At 43.0% G+C, this 23918-nt stretch overlaps 1 protein-coding gene across 1 annotated transcript in view; it reads right to left on the bottom strand.

Moving 5' to 3' along the window:
- NADK (NAD kinase) overlaps positions 1-23133 on the bottom strand; it is a 50082-nt gene extending 26949 nt beyond the window's left edge. The window contains exon 1 of the mRNA XM_036743432.1: positions 22939-23133. The gene's annotated coding sequence lies outside the window, so the exon portion shown is untranslated. The remainder of the gene's footprint in view (positions 1-22938) is intronic.
- Positions 23134-23918: the final 785 nt, after the last annotated feature.

Genomic DNA, 23918 nt, shown 5'->3' with positions numbered 1-23918 from the left:
AGATCCAAGAATTATTTCATTAAGCTATTTAAAATCAAGAGAAAAATAATTAAGAAATCTTAAGGTTTCCATTTTTTTTTTCTCCTTGGGCCCAATGGATTCCCCCACCCAATCCCATGCCTAGAACACTCTTCCTTCTCACCTCTGCCTCCTGGTTTCAAGACAGCTCAAATCCTACTGTCTAGAAAAGGCCTTTCCCAGCCTTTCACCCCACTATGGCCACCACTCAGGCCTCTCCTCTAGGGTTACCTCCAATTTACACTGTATGTACCTTGTTTGTACAATTTTCTGCATCTTGAATGTTAGGGCAGTAGGCATGCTCCTGTTTTTCTTAGTACCCCCACAGTGCCTGGCACAAAGCACTTATTGAATGCTTGATTGATACATTTTACATTTTATAGTTCATCTACATTGTAAAACCACAATCCCCATTATCCACCGAGGATTTGGAAGAGATCAAAAAAGACCTGGCTTAGAAACACTTCTTGCTACACTGATGACCTGGGCAATTCACTTAACCTCCCTCAGCTTCAGTTTTGAACCCTGTAAAATGGGCCAGTACCTACTGCCCAGGGCTACCCATGGTCAGAATCAAAAAAAGGAGGAGAGGGGGCAGGGAGAAAGAGAGAGAGAGAATTGTGTAAACGTTAAAGGCCCTTCTATCATTTTCTCCTGGATTTTGTTGCTCTATAGGGAAATGATTTTTTTGCAGGTTTATTTTGTATCCTGCTCTTTGTAGATGGTCACAATTAGTTCCTCTAATTCATTTAAACTAGGTGTTCTGTACACATTTCAAATTCAACATACCCCAAACAGAACTCATCATCTACCTACCCATGTTCCTACTCAAAGTCCCTATTCTTATCAAAAGTTCAACACTCTTCTGTCTCTGGTTTGCAGACTCAGCATTTTACTGCCTCCTTTCCCTCCCTCATCTCACATATCCAATCAACTGTTCACCCTCGCCATTTCTACCTCTTGCCTCAGACCCTTCTCCCTATGCTCCCAGCTATCACTTTAGTTCAGCCCCTGACCACAGCAGATTATTCCAACGGCCCCAAACTGCTCTCCCTGCTCCAAACCCATCCTTCCCTCAGGGGCCAAAGAGATTGTTTTAGGCATAGCTCTGACCATGCCACTCTCCTACTTGGCACCCTTTCACCTCTAGGATCAAATATAAACTCCCATCTGGCTTTTAAGTCCAGTGTAACCTTGACCCACCATATCTTTCCAGCTTCATTACATGTCTTCCCTTTTCCTCACTTTCTGGTCCAGTCAAATTGGTCTTCTCTCTGTCCTTCTCCATGTGCATGCCCTTCCACTTAGATCTTAGCACAGAATGCCAATGGCAGAGGAGGACACCTTTAACAAGTCAAAATCTCCCCGTTTTATCCACTCCCTGCGCCCCCATTTATGTCATGAACAGAAACCTCTGCAGTAGTGAAGCTTGAGTATAAGTCATCTTGTATTGTCTTAACATATGCATGAGGGATCTGGAGAAGAGCCTCTAAGCTGTGTTTTACAGATGAGGAAATGGAGGCTCAGCTGGGTTAAGTGACAGCCAAAATCACACAGCTGATTTCAGAGGAGGCATGAATCCCCATTTTCCTGACTTCTAAGTCAGGTGCTCTATCCATCAGGCCACACTGTATCTCTTGATACATGCATTCTCTACCTACACCATAGCTTTGTTATCAGGAAAGCAGGTTATAAGGTTTGAGTAATTATGAATTATTTATAATTTAATTATGTGATAGCTAGGTGGCACAGTGGATAGACTGCTTGACTTGGAGTCAGGAGGACCCAAGTTCAAATCTTTCCTCAGATACTTCCTAGCTGGGTGACCAGGGACAAGTCACTTAACTTCTCAGTCTTAGCTTCCTTATTTGTAAAAAGATAATAGTAAAAGTACTTTGAAAACCTTAAAGTGGTATATAAATGCTATTGGTGGTGATGGTGGAGTCCTCCTGGGCTTCCTCACTTTAGTATGGAGCTGACTTGACCCTCACTTGTGAACTCTGGCAAGTACTTCCCATGTCCCCTTCATGTCCTGTTTGTCTGCCATCCAAGGACTAGACTGGCTCCATCGGGCAGGCTCATCACCAAGTTGGCTCCAGCTAGACTGCTATTACAAACTGGGGGGTGGGGGTGATAAGCATGGAAGGCAGCACATGATGAAATCAAAGATCTGACATGCAAAGTAACCAGAGTACATGGGTTTATATCTCATTAAGCAGAAATATACCAGGCAGCTAGATGGTACAGTAGATAGAACACCAGGCCTGGTTGGGAAGACTCATCTTCCTGAGTTCCAATCTGGTCTCATACACTTACTCTCTGTGTGACCGTGGGCAAGTCACTTAACATTTTTTGTCTCAGTTTCCTCGTCTGTAATAGGGGGAACACAGCAGAGAAAAAAAATGGCAAACCACTCAAGTTATCTTTACTAAGAAAAACCCAAATGGGATCACGGTGGGATCACAATGGAGAGTTTGAAATGACTCAACAACAAGAAGTGGAAGTATTCTCAAAATGATCTGGGCTGCTAATGAACTTCCACTACCCTAAGAAAATTAGGCCATTTTGCAAGCTCCTCCCCTCCTGAAGTGCACACTTCATAACCCCTCTATCATGCTACCCAGTATGAAAATACTCCTGAGATTAACATATCTGTTCTCCATGACTTACCACACTATGCAGGTGCAGGGGCACAGATATAAGCCTGTTTGCCAAAAGGAGCCAAAAATCTTGCTCTGTCCCAGATGCTTCTGCTGCTGTTCACTGGCTGACCCTGCTGAACCGTGCACCTCAAACCAGCTTAAGCCAGTCTTGTGGTCAACCATTACCGCACAACATCCTGCTCCTGTGTCTCACCTGTTGCTGGAAAGTACAGTCCATTCTCACCATTACCCCTCCCCTTGGTGGTTTTCAAGCATATATTGCCCCTGTCCCTCTTGAGCTGTGGGCTCCATGGTGCCTTGGGACCAGGGCTCTGACATGCATGTCTATCTTTCCCTTTTAATAAATAATTTTGTTTGGATTCAACCAGATCTCCTCTATATTTGGAGTATGGATTTTTGGGTTTTTTGTTTCCCCCTTACATTCACATCATTCTCTTTCCCCTTCCTTTGCTCCAAGTCTCTGGAAGAAAGGGGGGCCGCTTTTGCCAGGGCTAGTCTCTGCATTTGTGCTCTTGATTTCCTCTCCCATCTCTGCATCTCTGCCAACTCTAAATTGAGGAATCCCTTCCTCAAACATACTGAGTGTCTTTCTACTGTTTCTAGGACAACACAGAAGACCTCAAACTGGCTCTGGAAGCGAGCTCTCCACAATGAGGCCCTCCATCTCTGCTAAGCACTGCCACTAAAGCACTCCTCTCCCTGCCTCCAACCTACCTTTCCGGGTCTCACACACATAGCTCCTCTTTACATACAGCCCCGTCAAGCTGGCCTTGCTGTCCTTCCTCACCTCCAATTTTTAGAAGCCCTGGCTCCCTTCAACGATCAGTTAGATAGGGAACTCCTTCTCTGATCCCTCTAGTTACCAGTGCCTTCCCCCAGAAATTACTTCACATCTGTTGTTCTCCGTAGAGAGGGCAGCACAGCACAGGAGAAAGCCAAAGGCTTCAATCAGGAACACCTGGTTTCAAGGCTGATGTGCCCTACACTGGCTGTGTGCTCCCCAGCTGCTAATACCAGAAATTGCAGAGCAGATGCAGACCTACAATGAGCTCCACTCCCTCACCAGGGACTTACCTGTTCCAATATGTATTTTACATATACCTAAGAGCAGTAATCGTCTCTCCTGATAAAATGTAAATTCCTTGAGATCAGAGACTATTTCAATTTTGGTCTTTAAAAATTAGTTTTACCTATATCAGACTGTATGTTTTCTTGGGGAGGGGGGAAAGGAGGGAGGGAGGGAGAAAAAAAATTCAAACTCAAAATCTTGTAAAAGTGAGTGTTGAAAACTATCTTTGCATGTAATTAGAAAAATAAAATACTATTAAATGGGGGAAAAATAAAAATTATTTTTGGCACTGCATGGGAAGGGGAAGGGAATAAGCATCTTTACAGTGACTACTATGCTCCAGGCATGGTACTAAGCATTTTGCAAATATCATCTCATTTGCTAATAGATGACTAATCAGTCTTATTGACTGATTACAGCTGCACCATTTATCTGTGCCCTTTGGTCTACTGTTCACTGTTTGCAGAAACTGTCATATATGGGGGAGAGGGCAGTGGGGGAGGGGCAGCACAAACACAATTAAGAAATGCCTAGATTGTTATTTCATTCCAACAGGGTCAGAATCACATTGTACTCCTTCTTACTGTCCCGTCCCTGAGATTACAAGCTCTAGTATTTCTTTTTTATCTCTGTCCTTGGAATTTGTGGATTTAGGGCTGGCAGGGGTCTCAGAGACCATCTGGTCCAACCCTAAGACTAAGGCTGAAAAATGTTAAAAAAAATAGCCCAGAGTCAGATAGCTAGCAAGCATCAAAGGCAGGATTTGAACCCTGGTCCTCCTGACTCCAGGCCCAACTCTATCTTCTATATCACAGAAGAATAAAAAAAAAATGTTGTCACCAAAACCTGGAATTACCGGTGGTTGTTTATGGAAACAAAACATGAGTTCTGAAATACTGGATCTTTCATGGATTCCTCTGGTAAATCAAACAATTGAAAGTGGAAAAATACTATTTTCCAACATATTCACAGGTCGTAATTAATAATAAATTAGCTATATCACTATTCTACATCTTGACAAAACTCATTTTCCCACCTCAAATTGTCAAATATTCAGCAATTCCTGATCTGTTTGCTGTTCTTTTCCCTCACGTTAAAATACACACCTGGGCAGCTTTAAGAATAAGAGCCAAAAAAAAAAAAAAAAAAAGAGTAACAGCCTGAGCAGGATAACCAGGGTCAGAGCCAGCATGTCAAAATCAGGTCGCCTAATGCCAAGGCCAGGACTCTTCCCAAAATACCATGCTACCCTGTGTAGGAGGCCCAGATGAACGAAGAACTCACCCACACCTGAAACAACCACCACCACCAAAGAAAATCCTATGCATTTTTCATCTCTGAATTTTACTGGCAAAAGACAGTTTACTTTTGAAAGAACTAAAAAAAAAACAAATAGCGTTATTTTTAAAGAACATTCATGTTTACCGCCAAACTATTCCAGAAGCTCCATCAGTCTTTGTTAGCCAAGACTATAATGGGTATGATGACTAAAAATAACTTAATTTAGAAAATAATGCCATTAAACACAAAAAGCAGTTTCTTGAACTGAGTTTTCCATGTTCCGTTTGAGCAATGGTTAATATGACTAGGATTCAATTGCATTTAATCAAAGTTTGTGTTTGGCTTAATGATATTTTTAAAAAATCAAATTTCTAACTTCCTCCAAATGCATTTAGACTTCTGACAGCACAGATTTTATAATTTACCATTACAAAAACCAGGACCCACATATTTGGTTAAAACCAAAAATAACCTGCTGGACATCAGGTTGTGGGATTCTTAACCAACAAGGCTGCCTTGGAATATTTGGGGGAGTGAAGAGAATGCACAAGGAATACTTCTCCTCTTCTCCACTCATTTCACTGTTTTCAAATCAGCTTGAGGGCAGGCATTTTTTTGGGCTATCTTAATATAGCATAGTACCCGTAGTAAATTAATCCAAATTTACCTGTTACTTTTATAGTGTCAAACTTTAAGGGGTGAGTTAATGATGAAAAATCTATCTGTACAACAAACAGAAAGAAACTACCGGGTGTTCCTAAGTCTGGACACATAGGCAAAAATGCATATTTTCAAGAAATGAATGAAATTTTCAACAACATTTTATTTAACTGGAATATTCACAAATAACATCTTCAATATGATTTCCATCATTTGTGATGCAGAGGTTGCAAGATTCATGTGAACCTGATGCAAAACTCCACATTCCCGTCAATTGCCTATGTGTCCAGACTTCAGGAACACCCTATATATTCAATTTAGCAAAGTAAATTTAATTAGCTCTGTGCTATAGCCCCTGAGTGAGATACAAAGTTGAGATGAAGGTGCTTGGCCATGTCAGAGACAGGGTGATGGGTGCCACAGACGGACACCCCCAGCTGGATGGAGCACCATTCATCCATATGGAAAGACACTGCAAAGGACAATGAACTGGGCCCCAAATGGAACACGAGAGCAGACTAGGCTGATTTTGGGAAACTGTGCAGTTCTTCTAGTGAATCAAAGGATTTCCCTAAAACAAAGACCCACCATTTTAATACCACTATTCTTCTGGTCATGTATGTCCTTGTTCATGGTACGCCAGGTTCCAAAGAACTACACTGAGGACCACCCAAAGAACACCATAGAGGGGAGCCTGGTCAACAGGAGCTGGCTGCCACGCATTGTAAATAAGCAACTACACAGTGTGGAACAACACAAAGGGGACACCAAAGAAGAGGATAACTAGAAAAAAGGATGGAGGGCAGTCTAATGTACCCCACTAGTATCCACACTCAAAAAGAGGCCCTCCCTAGTCTGGGGTTACAGGAGCTTGGATGAGAGTCTCCAAGGATGGAGAGCGGGGGATCTGCATCACAGGGAGACCACCCATATCCGTGAGGTTCCAGAGCCATCCAAGGTGGCGGTGACTGAAAAAGCAAGAGTATTTGAGGGCTGAAAAGGCAGCGAGCACTGTCCTGCCATGCGTTATAAGTGGAGCCATTACCACATTAATGTCACTAGGCATCTACTGCACTCAGGGGACCCCAACAGACCGTGCCCTTGCAGAGCTAAAGCAAGCCAAGTAAATAAATGTCACCAAAGGGGAGAGAACAAGAGATCTGACGAGACTGGGAGACAATGAATCCCTTGGGGATCAGAGAGAACAGTGCAGCCAACTACACATGACAGAGAGGACTGACTCCACCTTACTGCCACCACAACCACACCTGCTGCAATTCAATTCAAACATTAAGCACCTATTGTGTATAAGGCACTACGACAGATACAGTTTCTCCATAAGGTGGAAACAGTCTTGTTTCTCAGAGAGAAACAGAGACAGAATTACATCAGTCTTTTGATCTATAAGCTTAAATAAAACTCCCCACATAGGTTTCACTGACTTAGAATTAAAATAGGTCTTAAGGAGGAGGTGGTGCAATGGTTAGTGTACCAGCCCTGGAATCAGGAGGTCCTGAGTTCAAATACAGTGTCTGACACTTTAGCTGTGTGACCCTATGCAAGTCACTTAGCCCTGTTTGCCTCCAAAATAAATAAATAAATAAAACAGGCCTTAAGAAGAAACTATTCCAAACCTTTCATTTTGCAGATGTGCAAAGGGAGCCTAACGTAAGCCTACTTTTATGGGGAGAAAATGCTCTTTTGGGAGGTTTCTATATCCTCAGATTCTAGCACCGTACCTTGAAATATGCGCACAAGTGTGCAGAGTCTTGGATTTAAAGCAAAATTTGACCCAAATACCAAAAAACCACCTAGAGTCCTGGAAAAGCCCTCTTCCAAATCATCAAGATCTCCACCTACTCCTATACCTTCTTGAATTTACCCCTGTTCTTGATCAAAGAGGAGAATTTAAGGCAGATACATTAATTTTATTTTAATTACTAATATTTCAACAGTATTTTCTACTCTGTAAAATGGGACTAAACTCTGAAATGCTATATATACATAAAGAGTTTTTCTCCATTACAAAATAGAGGATTCTTTTGGCTACCTTTTAGGATCTGTTTTGGGGGGCCAGCCCAGGGTCCCTTCATTTACAACTTTAGATCTTAGAATAAATGCATTTTTCCATTGACAGCGTACTTACAATGAAACTTTCAGAAACATATTGTTTGTAAGCTGTGACTGAACACAGGCCCTTGAGGCATAGGGAAGACCAAAAAAAAGGCATTCAACAAGTATTTACTGAGTACCTACTATGTGCAAGACACAGGAGGGAAGAAATATAACAAAATGAACAAGGTAGGATCCCTCAACTTTTCAACAATGTGTCAACGGTCACGGAGCCAATGGGCACCAGGAAGAAACTCACTGTGGAGAGCACCAGAAAAAACCATCCTATAGAGATTTGGGAAGACCGGGGGCATGGGATCCTCCCTCACAAGAGGACGAAGAAGAGGATGAACTGGCATACCAGAAGGGCCTGGACTATATGCAACCTGTCCAGTGCATCAACAGGGTGCCCAAGAAGAAGAACATGGTTATCAACGAGTTTGTCGCACCCAATACCATGGAAACAGTGGCCATCAAGGACCTCTATCAGGTTGGCATCTTCAACTCCCACATGCTGTCTAAACTACAGTCAAAGTGCACTGCTGTGTGAGCTGGACCATCTACCAACCCTGATTCAGTCTTGTGAGTGTTATCCCTGCATCCCCTCCAAAGACTACGTAAAGGCCACCAGCCGGGGTGGACCGATGAGGTGGGCTCCCCTCCATGCTCTCCTCCAAACGCATCTAGAAAATGCACAGACTTGAATGGAAAATGACAGAGTAGAGCAAATATTCCAGCAAAACCCTCCCAACATTCCCCTCCAAAAAATTTATCAAATTCTGAAGTGGCAGAGCCAAAATAAAAGGCTAGAGTGAGACATTTTTCCAGCCCAAGACAACTCAGGAAGTCAGAAGGAGAGGTCTGTGATAACATGGTGGGGCCAGCCCAGAGCACATGCCTCAGCAGTGCTAGCAGTGGGCCTTGGAGGCAGAAGCAACAACAGCAGCAGCTGCAGCCTCTGGTCCTCTCTGCCCAGATCAGAAAGAGATTACAGGGGACCCTTGTACTAGCACTGGGAGCAGGACTAGGCACTGTTTGGCAACTCCACTGCCCATTACTCGGTTCCAGGTCAAGGCAGGGAGGAGCACTTGCAGGTGCAAAGGCGCTGGTCACAGTTCCGGGGCAGAGAGAAACAGGAGTACTTCCTGGGTAAGGACCAGAATCAAACAGACCTCAGACCAAACCACATTGGAAGCACTGAAAACTTAGAGATTTCCAGAACTAGCCCCCAGGAGAGAAGAGCCCGATTTCAATATAGTTGAAATGTCAAAAAAAAAGTTCAAAGTTCAAGTCAAGATATAGGCTTAAAAATGAGCAAACAACAACAAAAGAACCTGACCATTAAAGGCTACTATGATGACAGGGATGATCAAGACACAAACCCAGAAGGAGACAATGATGTGAAAACAGCCACAAGTAAAGCAAAAAAACAGGCAGCAAAATGTTAGCAAGCCCAACAAGAACTCCTGAAAGAGCTAAAGAAAGACATTAAAAAAAAAAGCAAAAAGAAAATTTTAAAAATCAGATAAGAGTGGTAAAGGAAAAATCTGGAAAAGAAATGAGAGTGTTACAAGAAAATCAGGAAAACAGAATTAACAACTCGGTAAAAGAGGCAAAAAATACTAAAGAAAATAACACCTAAAAAAACAACTAGCCAGATAGTAAAAGAGGTATAAAAGCTCACTGAACAAAATAATTCCTCTAAAAAAAAATGAGAAAATGCGCCAGACCAGAGTGAATAATGTGTGTGTGTGTGTGTGTGTGTGTGTGTGTGGTGTGTCTGGAAGAGTATAAAAGACTTCTAGATTCAGAAAGAAAGAAGTAGTCAAGGGAAGAAGTTGGGGCGACAGGATAAGGGAAGGACTCTTAGAGGGGTGAGTCAGTTAAGGAATAGGAAGGTGAGAAGGGATAAATAGAGCGAGAAGGACAGTGAGGTAAATAGGAAAGAGGAAAATACACACGCAATTGTAGCTTAGAATGTGAATGGGATGAATTTACCCATACAACAGAAACTGACAGCAGATTAAAAATCTGAATTCAACAATATGTTGCTCTCAGGAAATGTTATATAAATGAGAGATATACACACAGATAAAACAAAGGGCAGGAGTAGAATTTAGAATGTAAAAGAAGTAGGGATACTAATCATGATCTCGGACAAAGTTAAAAGAGATTTAATCAAAAGTGAAAAATAGGGCACAGCTAGGTGGCACAGTGAGTAGAGCACCGGCCTTGGAGGTCAGGAGGACCTGAGTTCAAATCCAGCCTCAGACACTTAGCACACTTACTAGCTATATGACCTTGGACAAGTCACTTAATCCCAATTGCCCTGCCTTCCCCTTCTTAAAAAAAAAAAAGTGAAAAACAGAGAAACTATAATATGTGTCAGCAATATTATTCAATATAGTTTTAGACCATTTAAAATACTTAAGACAGTATAAAATACCTGAGTGTATACCTGCCAAAATAGACACAGGAACCACATTAATATAAACCACTTTTTTTACAAATAAACTCAGATCTAAATAAATGAAATAATAGTTACCCATGAATGAGTAGGTAAAGCCAATATAATTTTTAAAATGACAATTTCACCTATTTATGCAATGTCATCCCAATTAAATTACTAAAAAAATATTTTACTGAGTTAGAAAAAATAATAACAAAGTTCATTTAGAAGAACAAAAGGTCAAAAACTTCAAAGAAACGAGGAAAAAAAGATGCACAAGAAGGATATTCAGCAGTATCAGACAGAGAGCATTGTTGAAGCTTAAAATGAATAATTGATTATTTTAAATTAAAATTTTCTTGTATAAATAAAACCTAAGAAGGATTGGAGAGAAACAGAAAATTGGGGGAAAAACTCTCATAGACAGTCTCTCAGACAGGATGTGATTGAGTTGGAATACTGCTGTGGTGTAGGAAAGGAGGAGCCGAGAAACAGATGATAGGAGGAAATAAGCATAGTACTGTCTTACATATATGTGTATGAGTGTATATGTGCATATGTAGAGACTTCTATGTGTGTGCATACATATACATATATACAGTATATATATGTGTGTGTATATATATATATATAAATACACCCACCCATACATACAGAGGGAGGGGAAAAATACAGTAAAAAGTGTACAGTAGAAAACAAAAGAAAACCAACACGGAAGCAAAGAAAAGCTGGACAGCTTTGAAAACAATGTGTAGTATTTATTATACAAGTTTTCTTGGAATGGAAATTTATTGTTTTATATTGAATCATTTCTTATGGTCTGCTATGTCTATGGCAGTGTTTGGGGGTTTTTTTCTTATTTTGTATTTAAGTTTAAAACAAGAAAAATGACCAAAACAAAATGCACCAGACCAAACCCCAAAGAGGAAATCCAGAAAGTCACAGTGCATCATTTGTCCATACCAGTTCTTCACAGGGACATAGATGGGAGGTCTGGGACAGCGAGGACAAGATTGGGGGTGGGCAGAGCACTCCAGCACCCGCGGAGGTGGCTCACCAACACGAGAGGAGCTCCCAGATCATACTGGGGCTCCACCCCAGAACCCTACCAGGGCACCACAATGGCGACAGGCACCAACTAGAAGCTTTGTTGCCTACTACCCAGTTCTAGGTCACCTATCCAGGGCTACATGAGAAGGGGACCCATGCACAGGGGTAGCATTCCTAGTAAGGAAGGCCAAGGATGAGGTACTGAGGAAGGAAGAAGCTCAGAAGCCGGCAGAGCAACAGCTGTGTAGCTGAGACCCCAAGCTCAGAGCCGGCTGGCTAAATGACTGGCAGAGGAATAACCAAGGCAGGAATCCAGACCAAAGGGGATAATTCTGTCCCTCTGAATCAACAGACTTTCTAGCTGGCTGATGGGGCAGAGTCCAGCTGCAGTCTGCTCTTGTACTGACCCAAATTCAGGTGAAAGACTTATGGAGCTCAGACCACGAGGGCAGCAATCAGATTTTGCCCAGGGCCAGATCACTTTGAGAGTACTGAAAGCTTTCAAGTCCCCAGCCTGTCCCTGAGACCCTAGAACAATACAATACTCAATACCCAAGAAAGTAGTAAGAGGACCAGCCCAGATCTTCCCTCCAGATGTGTAGCAGAGCTCAGGCTTGACATCAAGTTCAAAGTCAGGAAGCAGGCAGGAAGAATAGCCAAACAAACTAAGAACCCAACCATTATGATGGCAAGACTCCTCAAGATACAAATGCAAAAGAAAAGAATGACAAGCAATACCTCAGAGAAAAATACAACTCAGGCACAAACTCAACTAGAATTCCTGGAAGAGGTGAAGAGTTTTGTTTTTTGTTTTTTTTTAAAGTTTAAAAATGTTTTTATAAATTAAATAAGAGCACTTGAGGAAAAAATTGGAAAAGAAATGGGAGTTTCAGAAGAAAGAATGAGAAAAGGAATAGCTTGGCACAAAAGTTATGAAACTGTCTAAGCAATAAACTCTCTGAAAATTAGAATGGACCAAAGAGAAGCCAATGACTTCATGAGGCAACAAGAAATATTAAAACAAAATCGAGAGCCAGAAAAACATATAAGAAAACATCATAGCAATAACAACTAACCTAGAAAGCATATACAAAGTGAAAAAAAATTTAAGAATCAGGGGACTATTTGAACACCATGACCAAAAGAAGGACCTAGATGTATTTCAAGAATTTTTTTTTAATCTAATTGCTGAGAGGCAGAGCCACGATGGCAGAGTAAAAGCAGGGACTTACCTGAGCTCTCCCCCAAACCCTTCCAAATACCTTTAACAAATAACTAAACAAATTCTAGAGCAGCAGAACCCATAAAAATTCGGAATGAAACAAATTTCTAGCCCAAGACAACGTGCAAGGTTGGCAGGACAGGTTGGTTGCACCAGGATGAGAGAGTTCAGTGCAGGCCACCCAGTACAGACCAGGTCCCAGCAAACCCAGAGCAGACCTCAGGGCAACTGAATCACAGGCAGCAGTGATGGTTTCCAGACCTCTCAGCCCACAGATGCCAAAGGCAACTTAGAAGATCAGGAGGAAAGGTCTGTTACACCTGGGTGATTCTGCAGTGCAGTCCAGCACAGTTCCAGTCCCAGGAAACCAGGACCAGACCTTGGGAGTGACTGCATCAGCAGCAGCTACTTCCAGAGCTCTCAGCACACAGACGGTAAGAGGATCAAACAACTGGTCAAAAGGAGATTACAGGAGTCTTTTTGCTGGCACTGAGGCAGACTCTGTTGCTTTGCCCATACCTGGATCCAGGTTGCAGGCCTAGGGGGCAGTCCCAGCCAGAAGGAGCACTAGCATAGCAGAGCTTGTGGCCATAGTGGAGGGGGGACCCTCCTCATAGTTGCAGGGCAGAAAAAAGTGCTTATGGTCGCTCACAGACCAGTGCACAGGCCAGGAGAGTAGTAAACGTCTCTCCTTAGATCATACCATTTTGGAAGAACTGAAAACTTACATGTCCCTAGAAGTTTCTCTGCAAACAGCTGCACAAAACCCCTGAAGCTTGGGACAACGCACCCTCTACCCTGGAAGTAGAGCCCTACTTTAAGGAAATTATTATGGTGACAAAGAAGATCAAAACACGCGCTCAGAAGATAGCAAAGTCAAAGCTCCTACATCAAGCCTCAAGGAAAAATATGAATTGGTCTCTCAGGACATGAAAGAGCTCAAAAAGATTTTGAAAACCAAGTAAGAGAAGTAGAGGAAAAATTGGGAAGAGAGATGAGAGTGATGCAAGAAAATAATAAGAAAGAGTCAACATCTTGGTAAATGAGACACAAAAAAATACTTAAGAAAATAACATCTTAAAAAACAGACTAGGCCAAAAAGCTAATTAGGAGAGGAATGCCTTAAAAAGCAGAATTGGCCAAATAGAAAAGGAGGTCCAAAAGACCACTGCAGAAAATAATTCCTTAAAAATTAGAATGGAAGGGCAGCTAGGTGGTGCAGTAAGTAGAGCACTGGCCCTGGAGTCAGGAGGACCTGAGCTCAAATCCAGCCTCAGACACATGACACAGGTACTAGCTGTGTGACCTTGGGCAGGTCACTCAACCCCAATTGCCCTGCCCCCCCCCAAAAAAAATTAGAATGGAGCAAATAGAAACTAATGACTTTATGAGAAATCAAGAAGCAATAAAACACAATAAAGCAAAGCCAAAAGAATGAAAAAATAGAAGACCATGTGAAATATCTCACTGGAAAAACAACTGACATGGAAAACAGATCCAGGAAAGATCATTTTAAAATTACTGGATGACCTGAAAGCCATGAACAAAGAAAGAGCCTAGACATCATCTTTTGAGAAATTATCAAGGAAAACTGCCCTGATATTCTAGAACCAGAAGGGAAAACAGAAATTGAACGTATCCACCGATCACCTCCTGAAAGAGACCCCAAAATGAAAACTGCCAGGAATATTGTAGCCAAATTCCAGAGTTCCCAGGTCAAGGAGAAAATATTGCAAGCAGCCAGAAAGAAACAATTCAAGTACTATGGAACCAAGTCAGGATAACACAAGATTTAGCACCTTCTACATTAAAGGACTGGAGGACTTGGGATATGATATTCCACAGGGCAAAGGAGCTAGAATTACAGCTAAGAATTGCCTACCCAGTAAAATGGAGTATAATCCTTCAGGTGAAAAAATAGATATTCAATGAGATAGAGGACTTTCAAGCATTCTTGATGAAAAGACGAGAGCTAAATAGAAAATACGACTTTCAGATACAAGACTCAAGAGAAGCATAAAAAGGAAAATAGGAAAGGGAAATCATAAGGGACTTAATAAGGTTAAACTGTTTATATTCCTACATGGGAAGATATTTCTAACTCATGAGGCCTTTCTTATTATTAGGGTAGTTAGAAAGACTATATATAGACAGAGGGCACAGGTGTGAGTTGAATATGAAGGCATAATAACTAAAAAATAAAATTAGGGGTGAAAGAGAAATATACTGGGAGAAAGGGAAAGGGAGAGGTGGAATGGGGTAAATTATTTCACATAAAAGAGGCAAGAAAAAGCTTTTATAGTGAAGAGGGGGAAAAATGAGGGGGAGTGAGTTAACCTTACTCTCATCAGAACTGGCTAAAAGGGAATAACACACACACACAATTGAGTATAGAAATCTATCTTACCCTACAGGAAATTAGGAGGGAGGGAAAGGGCTAAAGGGGGCGGGGAAGAGGTGACGGAAGAAAGGGCAGATTGGGAGAGGGGCAGTCAGAAGCAAAACACTTTTGAGGAAGGACAGGGTGAAAGGAGAATAGAATAAATGGGGGGGATAGGATGGAGGTAACTACAATAGCAACGGTGAAAAAAATTCTGAAGCAAGTTTTTCTGAGAAAGGCCTCATTTCTCAAACATATAGAGAACTGAGTCAAATTTATAAAAATAGCCATCACCCAATTAATAAATGATCAAAAGATATGATCAGTTTTCAGATGAAGCAATCAAAGCTATCTATAGCCATATGAAAAAATATTCTATCTCACTATTGATTGGAGAAATGCAAATTAAAACAATTCTGAGGTACTACCTAATACCTATTAGATTGGCTAACAGGACAGAAAAGGTAAATGACAAATGTTGGAGGGGATACAGGAAATATGAGACATTAATGCACTGTTGGTGGAGTTGTGAACTGATTCAACCATTCTGTAAAGCAGTTTGGAACTATGCCCAAAGGTCTATAAAACTATGCATACTTTGACCTAGCAATATGTTTCAACAATCCAGCTAGCAGCTTCTGTGGGGGTGTAAGATGCACCCACAGTCAGCACCAAGAAAGCTGCCAACAGCACAGGTTCTTTTGATCTGCTTAACTAAGGAGAGCAAGGTGAAGGGGTTGACAAGCTTACTTTAATCCAGCATACAGTCAGCATTCACTTAGTTCAGGGGAAAAAACCAGCACCCTAAACTTCAGAACAAAATACAAACAAATTACAAATATCAACAGACAGACCTTGACTGATTCAAATCCCAATACATAGTTACCAGAGTTCAACAAAGTCTCAGCACCCAGGTGTACAAGCTGGAGGGCTCCTTAGCTGCAGCTGTCGGAGTCTCCTCATCAACACCATCTCGATAGCCCTGCACAAATGGCTCTGTCCTCCCTTCTTAGGGGCTTCAAACGTCATCTGAATAGGCTCTGGTGATTGGTTCTTGAGTTGGCCCCTCCCCTTAGGACCCTGGGAGGTTCACATCCACATAGATTAGGTTAACACCTAATAGGGCATGGCTCTGGAGTTAGCACCTCCCCTTAGCCAGCCCCACCTTGGGCCCCACCTTAGTTGCCAATCCACACCCACTAAGGTTATACACCTAATAGGGGTTTGGGCCTGGGGCTTGGCACTTAGTAAGACTCAAAGCAAACAAAAGTCAAACTCTTCAAGGGCACTTGTTGAACTAAGTGCTAAGGAGCCCATTTTTGCTTACCAACACACAATACCACTGCTAGGTCTGTATCCCAAAAGATATTTTAAAAAAAAAAGGAAAAAGACCTATATGTACAAAAATATTTACAGCAGCTCTTTTCTGGGGGTAAGGAATTAGGGGATGCCCATCAATTGGGGAATGGCTGAACAAGTTGTGCTTTGTGATTATGATAGAATATTACTGTACGCTAAGAAATGATAGGCAGGATGCTCTCAGAAAAACCTGGAAAGACTTGCATGGGCTGATGCAAAGTGAAATGTACTGGGTACAAAGTAACAGCAGTACTGTAAGATGATCAGCTGTGAATGACTTGCTATTCTCAGTAATACAATGATCCAAGACAGCTCTGAAGGACTTAGGATGAAAAATGCTATTCAACCGCAGAAAAAGAACTGATGGTATCTGAATACAGACTGAAGCATACCTTTTTTTTTTTTTTACTTTATTTTTCTTGAGGTTGCTTTGTCTGTTTCCTTTAACAACATGACTATTATGGCTTTGTTTTGAATGACTACACATGTATAACCTATATTGAATTGCTTGCCTTTTCAATGAAAGGTGTGGGGAGGGAGGAAGTGAGAGAATTTGGAATTCAAAGTTTTAGAAACAAATGTTAAAATTTATTTTTACATGTAACTGGGGAAAAATAAAATACTAAATAAATACCCCCAAAAAGTTTTAAAAAAATCTAACTGCCCAGCTCTTTGAAAATAAGAGGGCAAAGTAGAAATAGAAAATTCACTTAGTTATCTCCTAAAAGAAATCCCAAAATGAAAACTCCCAGGAGCATGACAGTCAAAAATCCAGAGTTTCCAGGACAAAGAAAATATACTGCAAGCAGCCAAAAAGAAAAGAATTCAAGTACTGAGGAGTTACAGTTGGGATCACACACTATTTAGCAACAACAACTACAAAGGAGCAGAGAACTTGGAATACAATATTCCAAAAAGGATACAGGCTTACAGACAAGAATAATTTACACAGCGTTCCTGACAAAAAGACCAGGGCTGGGAAGAAACTCTGAAGTTCAAGCACAGGAGAGAAAAACAACATAAAAAGGCAAGTAAGAATGAACTCTGATAAAAGACTAAACAAGGATGAGATACTGACATTCAAATATGGGGAGATGATATATGTATACCCCCTGAAACCTACCATCATTAGGATCTATAGAGAGAGTTCAATTAGACAAGCCCTAGGGATTGTTCTGTTATATTCTGATGATCTCCTTAAGAATGGAATGAGAGGGGAAGAAGACTACATTAGGGAGAAGGGGGTAGTAGGTGGGGAGAGAAGAGAGGAAGGTTAGTAGAAATTATCTCATAATCTGGATGCATATGTTCACATCTATACAAACATGGAGGAGGGAGCGAGGCGGAGTGGCTGACACTTCTGAACCTTGCTCTCATCTAAACTCCTCAAAAGAAGGAAAAATGCACACAAAAAACTGGAAACAGAAATACATTTCACTTAAGAGGAGGGAGAAAGGGAAGAAGGGGGAATTAAAGGTAAGGGAATTAAGGAAAGAATCAGACCTACACAAAACAGACTCTAAGGATGTACAAAAATATTTACAGCTCTTCTTGAGGTGCCAAAGAATGGGATTTGAGGGGATGCCTCTAAATTGGAGAGATGAACAAGTTATAGTATATATGGTATATACATGTTGTGCTGAACTCATATTAGAGAAATGACCAACCAGGACTCCACAAGACTAATGCAGAAACATGCCACCTACCTTCTAATAGAAAGGCGAAGAACTCAGAGTGAAACAAATTATTTTTGGACATGGCCAATATAGAAATTTGTTCTAATTGACAATACATATTTATAATTTTTTTTCTTGTGTTCTCAATGGAAGGGGATAGGGGGTGGAGTAAGAAAGTGAGTCTTGACTGATTAAAACAAAATTTTTTTTGCAGCTATCCACCCATCAAGATTATGTAACCCTTAAGAGGAAAATAAAATGGCCTAGTCTACCTTAAAAAAAAGGGGGGGGAGGGGGTGAGTCCTCAAAAGGGTTTCGTGTATTGAAATAGTTAAAATAAACATAATGATGGAGATTTTAAAATGTTATTACCATTAGTTAGGGCAGTAAAATATAATGATGTTACAGTAATTAAAACCAAATGTATAACCCTAACATAAATTTTTCCAAGACACAATTTGAAGATTTGGTTAAATTTAAACAAATGTTTCAGGAAAAGGCCAACAGAAAACAGTTTTAAGTCATTATTGAAAATTAAATCCAAACGGAAATCTAATTGCTTTTGTAGGGAAAAAAAAAAATCCAAGTGCCTGGAACCTTCATTTGTCAGGGAAGGAAAAGTGCTCCTGGTATTTTATATTAGCTTTTGGGCACACCCTTTTCCTGCAATTAAAAAGCAAAAAACCAGATGAAATTGTGTCTCCCCGTTGATACTGAAGCTCTGAGTGGCCAGGTGTCATATAGAGCTTTATAACCCCAAAGAACAATGAAATAATTTGCCGGGGAGAGCCATTAGAGAGAGTTCAGGGAGAGATCCTACTTGGCAAAAATACATTGTTACCAATCTGTCCTCAGGGTCTTCAAAACAGCTTCAAATCCAGAATAACACATGCAGAATAATTCTGTAGCTTTATCACTAATAATGCATGAGGATTCACTACCTCTAGGTTTTCAACATGGTACCTGGGCACACAGTAGGACTTAATAAATATCTATAGAACAAAAACTATTCCCCAATAGAAGTGGTCAAAAGATACGAGTAGTACTCCAAAGACTTTCAAATTATTAACAACCATGTGAAAGAATGAGAAATGAAGATTAAAATAAGCTAAGATATCCCTTCATGCCCAGCAAAGATAACAAAAGATGGGAACAGTCAATGTTGGAAGAACTGTGGAAAGACAAGAAAGCCAATACATTGTTGTTAAGCTGTGAACCTCTATGAACATTCTGGAGTGACTAAACCATCCATAAGTCAGAGATTCCATTGCTAGGCACAGACCAAGGAGGTCACTAAAAAAAAAAACCAAAAAACGGCTCCACCCATATCCAGCAAAATATTTATAGCAGCCTTTTTTGTGTTTGCAAAGAATCGGAAACAAAGTGGATGCCCATTAACTGGAGAATGGCTAAACAAATCATGGTACAAGCATGTAATGGAATATCACTGTGCTGCTGGAAGAAAAAACAAATGAATACCAACAAACATGGCTTACATCAATTCATGCAAAAAGAAGTCAGCAAGGCCAGGAAAACAGTATAGGGAAACACGACTACAAAGTAAAAGCAAAGAACCACAACCATGAAACAAGCAAAGTTCTAACAGCAGACTTGGCCCCAAAAAAGAGATTTGACACCTCCACTTCTCCTGTGGGGAGGTCATGGGCTAAGAGTATGGAGCACTGTCTGTATTGGCAGACTTTTTTCCCATGTCCTGACCATTTTTGTTGAATTTTTTCTCTTCTTCCTGTTTTTCTCTATGAATAAAATTCTTTGTTATACGAGATGGTTCTCTGGGAAGAGAAAGGAGGGGATGGTGGGGGAAACCTAGGCAAGGTAAAAATAAAAGATTAACCCATTTAAAGGTAAATGTCCATTTCTTACTCTACTACTTGCAACAACAGCCTTGCAGAAAGTTCAAAAAGAAACGAGGACTAGCAAAAATCTCAGATGCAAGTAACTGTTCTTGCATATGTATGTTAGAGCAAGTACCTACAACTCTGGGCAGCATTTTAAAACCTGCTACTCCTACTGCTGCTAAGAATGAATCTGCAAATAGGAAGTTCACTTCCATACAGATTCTCAGGAAAACCTAAAAAGGGTATGGGCATCAACTCTCCCATGCCCAGGACGAGTTTCTCCTGACTAAATTCTTTGGACATTTTGAACTAAATCATAATTATCATAGATTTTTGTTGAAAGGGACACTGGAGGCCATCTGGCACCAACTTCCCCATTTTAGAAATGAGGCCCAGAGAGGTTGGCCAAATGACTTTCCCAGGGTCACAGAGCTAGTAAACGTCTGAGAAGTGATTTGAACCCAGCTTTTTCTGACTCTCACATTGTCTTTCCCCTAAAATCCAACCCTCTTCCAAATCTCCCTCTTACTGCTGAGAGCATCACCATCTTTTTAATCTCCCAGGTTCTAAACCTCATTGTCACAAGCCTCTCCTCATGCCAATACAGCTTCTACCCAGCTACCAAAGGGATTTCCCTAAAGCCTAGTTCTGCCCCATCAACATTCTCTCCCTTCCCCCAATTCAACAAACCACAGTGGTTCCTTCTTACTTGTAGGATCGAATAAAATTTGATTTGGCATTTAAAGCTCTTCACAACATGGCCCTTCCAGTCTACTAACACATTACATTCCACCGTGCTCCCCCTGGTCCAGCCACAGTGGCTTCTGCTGTTCCTCACAAGTCCACTCTCAGCCTTCAAACTGGCAGTCCAGCAGGCCTGAGCACCCTCCATCCACACCTCAGCCTCCCAGAATCCCTGGTTTCCTTCAAGACTCCACACAGCTGGCGGTCCTGCCTCCAGCTGCTCAAGTTACCTCGTCCAAGACCACCTTGGACTTGATTCACCTTGTTCTGTATGTCAAAGCTGTCTCTCTATTAAACTGTATATACGCTCCTTGAACACTGAGGCTGTTTTGTTTTACTTCCACCTCCCCAGCACTTAGCACAGTGCCTGGCCCAGTCAGTGCCTGATAAATACTTGTTCATTGAAAAGGATGAGAGTTTATTTAAAGAGTATGATTTGCAGGCCCTGGGTAAAAGAGGTATCTGACTAATTCATACCGTATAGAACTAAAAAGAATTACAATACAAGAAATATTCAATGACTTCATAATGGCCAGTGTTTTTATTAGCATCAGGCTTCTTTGGGGGTATCACTGACACCAAACTTGCAGGGGTGGACCTGGGTTCTGAAGGACAGTATAGGCCTGCCCAGAGAGAAAGCTCAGGCACAGCCAGGTGATAGCTAAGGCCTTTACTCTGTCTGCAGACCATGGACCAGCCTACTTAAGTTTGGGGACAGGATCAGCACCAGATTGGTTAGGGGCTGATGGATTTTTCTTCTACCATGACTTCTAAAAACCAGCTGGAGTGGCAATCTACACCAGTGGAGGAAGAACCTACAGCGACAAGGTGGCTGGAATTAGAAGAGCTAAAGCACAGGCCACCAAGAAATAGAAACTGTGCCCAGCTACCATCCCAGGGTCAGCAAGGGTCTGCTTTTCCAAAATCTCTCTCTGGGGTGTGTTTTACACAGGGCAAAAAAAATTCCCAAAGCTGTGGAACTAAATCTACATCAGGGCCAGCATCCAAGAAAGCCTTATTCCATCCACCCTCCCAACACGTGACAGCCAAGAGGTCCAGCCGCAGCTACTACCCTCCTGCACAGCCCCACTCCTGGATCATTTATGGATCATTCACCAGTCTACTGCTGGCCCAAACACAAAGCCCACCGACCTCTCAGGATGGTTGTGAGGGTCAAACAAGGGTCAAGTTTGTCAAGGCTAAACCTGGTACTTCATAAATGCTTGTTCCCTTCTTCCCTTCTCCTTAATTAAAGGGTCAATAAGCCCTTTACTGAAAGGGTATGTCAACAAAGGAGAACATAGACCTGGAGGGGCACCCAGGAGGGAAGAGGGAGACCCAGACAGAGGGCGGGTACAGGGTGCGCGTGCGCGCGCACACACACATGCACACACCAACTTACACACGTACCACAGCGGGGCAGACACACACTCATCCACAAGACAGGCAGACACATACAATCACCCACAGAGGGGCAGGCACATGAACTTACACACTCACACTCACCCAGAGGGGCAGACTTTCACACTTGGGCTCACTCACCCACAGAGGGGCAGACTTTCACACTTAGGCTCACTCGCCCTCAGAGGGGCAGGCACCCATACTTACACACTCACCCTCAGAGGGGAAGGCATATGCACTCACTCATTCACACACAAAGGTACATGCATTTACACACTCACCCAGAGAGAGGCATTTTCACACTCAGGCTCACTCACCCACAGAGGAGCAGGCACATGCACTTGCACACTCACCCAGAGGAGCAGGCACATGTACTCACATGCACTTATACACTCACCTAGAGAAGGGCGGACATTCACACTCAGGCTCACCCACAGAGGGGCAGGCACACGCACTTACACACTCACACTAACCTAGAGAGAGGCAGACTTTCACATTCAGGCTCACCATCAGAGGAGCAGGCACATGCATTTGCACACTCACCCAGAGGGGCAGGCACACGCACTCACACACTCACCTAAAGGGGCAAGCACATGCACTTACACAGCCACACTCACCCAGAAAGGGGCAGACATTCACTCTCAGGCTCACTCACCCACACGGGCAGGCACACGCACTTACACACTCACCCACAGAGGGGTAGGCACACGCACTCACACCCAGAAAGGCGTGCACACGCACTTACACACACACCCAAGGAGGGGAACACATTCACCCTCGGGCTCACTCACCCACACAGGGACAGGCACACGCACACGCACTTACACACTCACAATCATCCACAGAGGGGCAAGCACTCGCCCTTACACACTCACCCCTACTTCCTCCGGGAAGACTGGGGAGGGGTGAGTGGGCGGCCGGGTCGGCCCCACCCCCATGACCCCATAGGCCCGCCCCGTGACCCCACAGGCCCGCCCTCCGTCCACCCTCCTCACCGCTCGGCCACCGCCGCCGACGCCTCTACATTCCCGGGGCCCCCTGGCCGCTCCCTGGGCTCGTCCCGGGGCTCGGCGGCAGCCCCGCGCCGGCCCCGTTCGCCGCCGCTCGCCGTCGCTACCTCCAGGTCTGCGCCGCGGCCGGTGGCTGCCCCATGGCCGCCAGAAACAGCAGCGACAGCAGCCGGAGCGGCAGCGGCGGCGGCGGCGCCTGCGGCCGGGCCTTCACTGCGCAGGTGCCAGGGCGGCCCTGCGCAGGCGCAGGAGCAGAGCCGCGTGTCGCGTGCGCCCCTCAGCGCGAGCCGCCTCCTCCCCCCGCCCCCCCTTTCCCTTTGCGCGCGCACGCGCACACACGTACTTGTGTCTCAAACTCCCTGAAGCTGAGGCCGGGAGCCGAAACAGCTGCAATCTCCGAGCCGATGCTACCCTGGATGACTGGTACCGGGCAAGACCCTAGATTTCATCATCCGGGTCAGCCGGGGCCAGCCCTGCCTCTCGGTGTATGTTCTTCCTCCAGAGAAGCAACCCGCATTTATTAGGTGCCTACTGTGTACCGCCCATAGAAGAGACAAAAATGAAACTGTCGGGGGATGGCAAAATCTGCTACCAAAAGGCGGGTCCACACCCCCAGTAGCCTCAGGACGGGGAAGTGGTTACACTACTTTCCCTAAAAAGTCTGATCTTGGCTATTACCCGTGCACTCTACATAGTAAATTATTTGAGTTGTTCAGCCCTGTCCCACTCTCCATGACCCCATTTGGGGATTTCTTGGCAAAGATACTGGAGCGGTTGCCATTTCCTTCTTCAGCTAATTTTACAAATGAGGAAACCGAGGCGAACAGGGGTGAAGTGACTTGGCCAGGGTTACACAGCTGAGAAGTGTCGGAGGCCAGATTTGAGCTCAGAAAGATGAGTCTTCCTGACTCCAGGCTCAGCTATCATCACCATTTTACAGATGGGGAAAGAGAAGCAACTTATCT

Source organism: Trichosurus vulpecula, chromosome 2 (genome assembly GCF_011100635.1).
Source record: "Trichosurus vulpecula isolate mTriVul1 chromosome 2, mTriVul1.pri, whole genome shotgun sequence".
NCBI classification, from domain to species: domain Eukaryota; kingdom Metazoa; phylum Chordata; class Mammalia; order Diprotodontia; family Phalangeridae; genus Trichosurus; species Trichosurus vulpecula.
The sequence above is the reverse complement of the archived record's forward strand: the minus strand, read 5'-3'. Positions and strand labels throughout refer to the sequence as shown.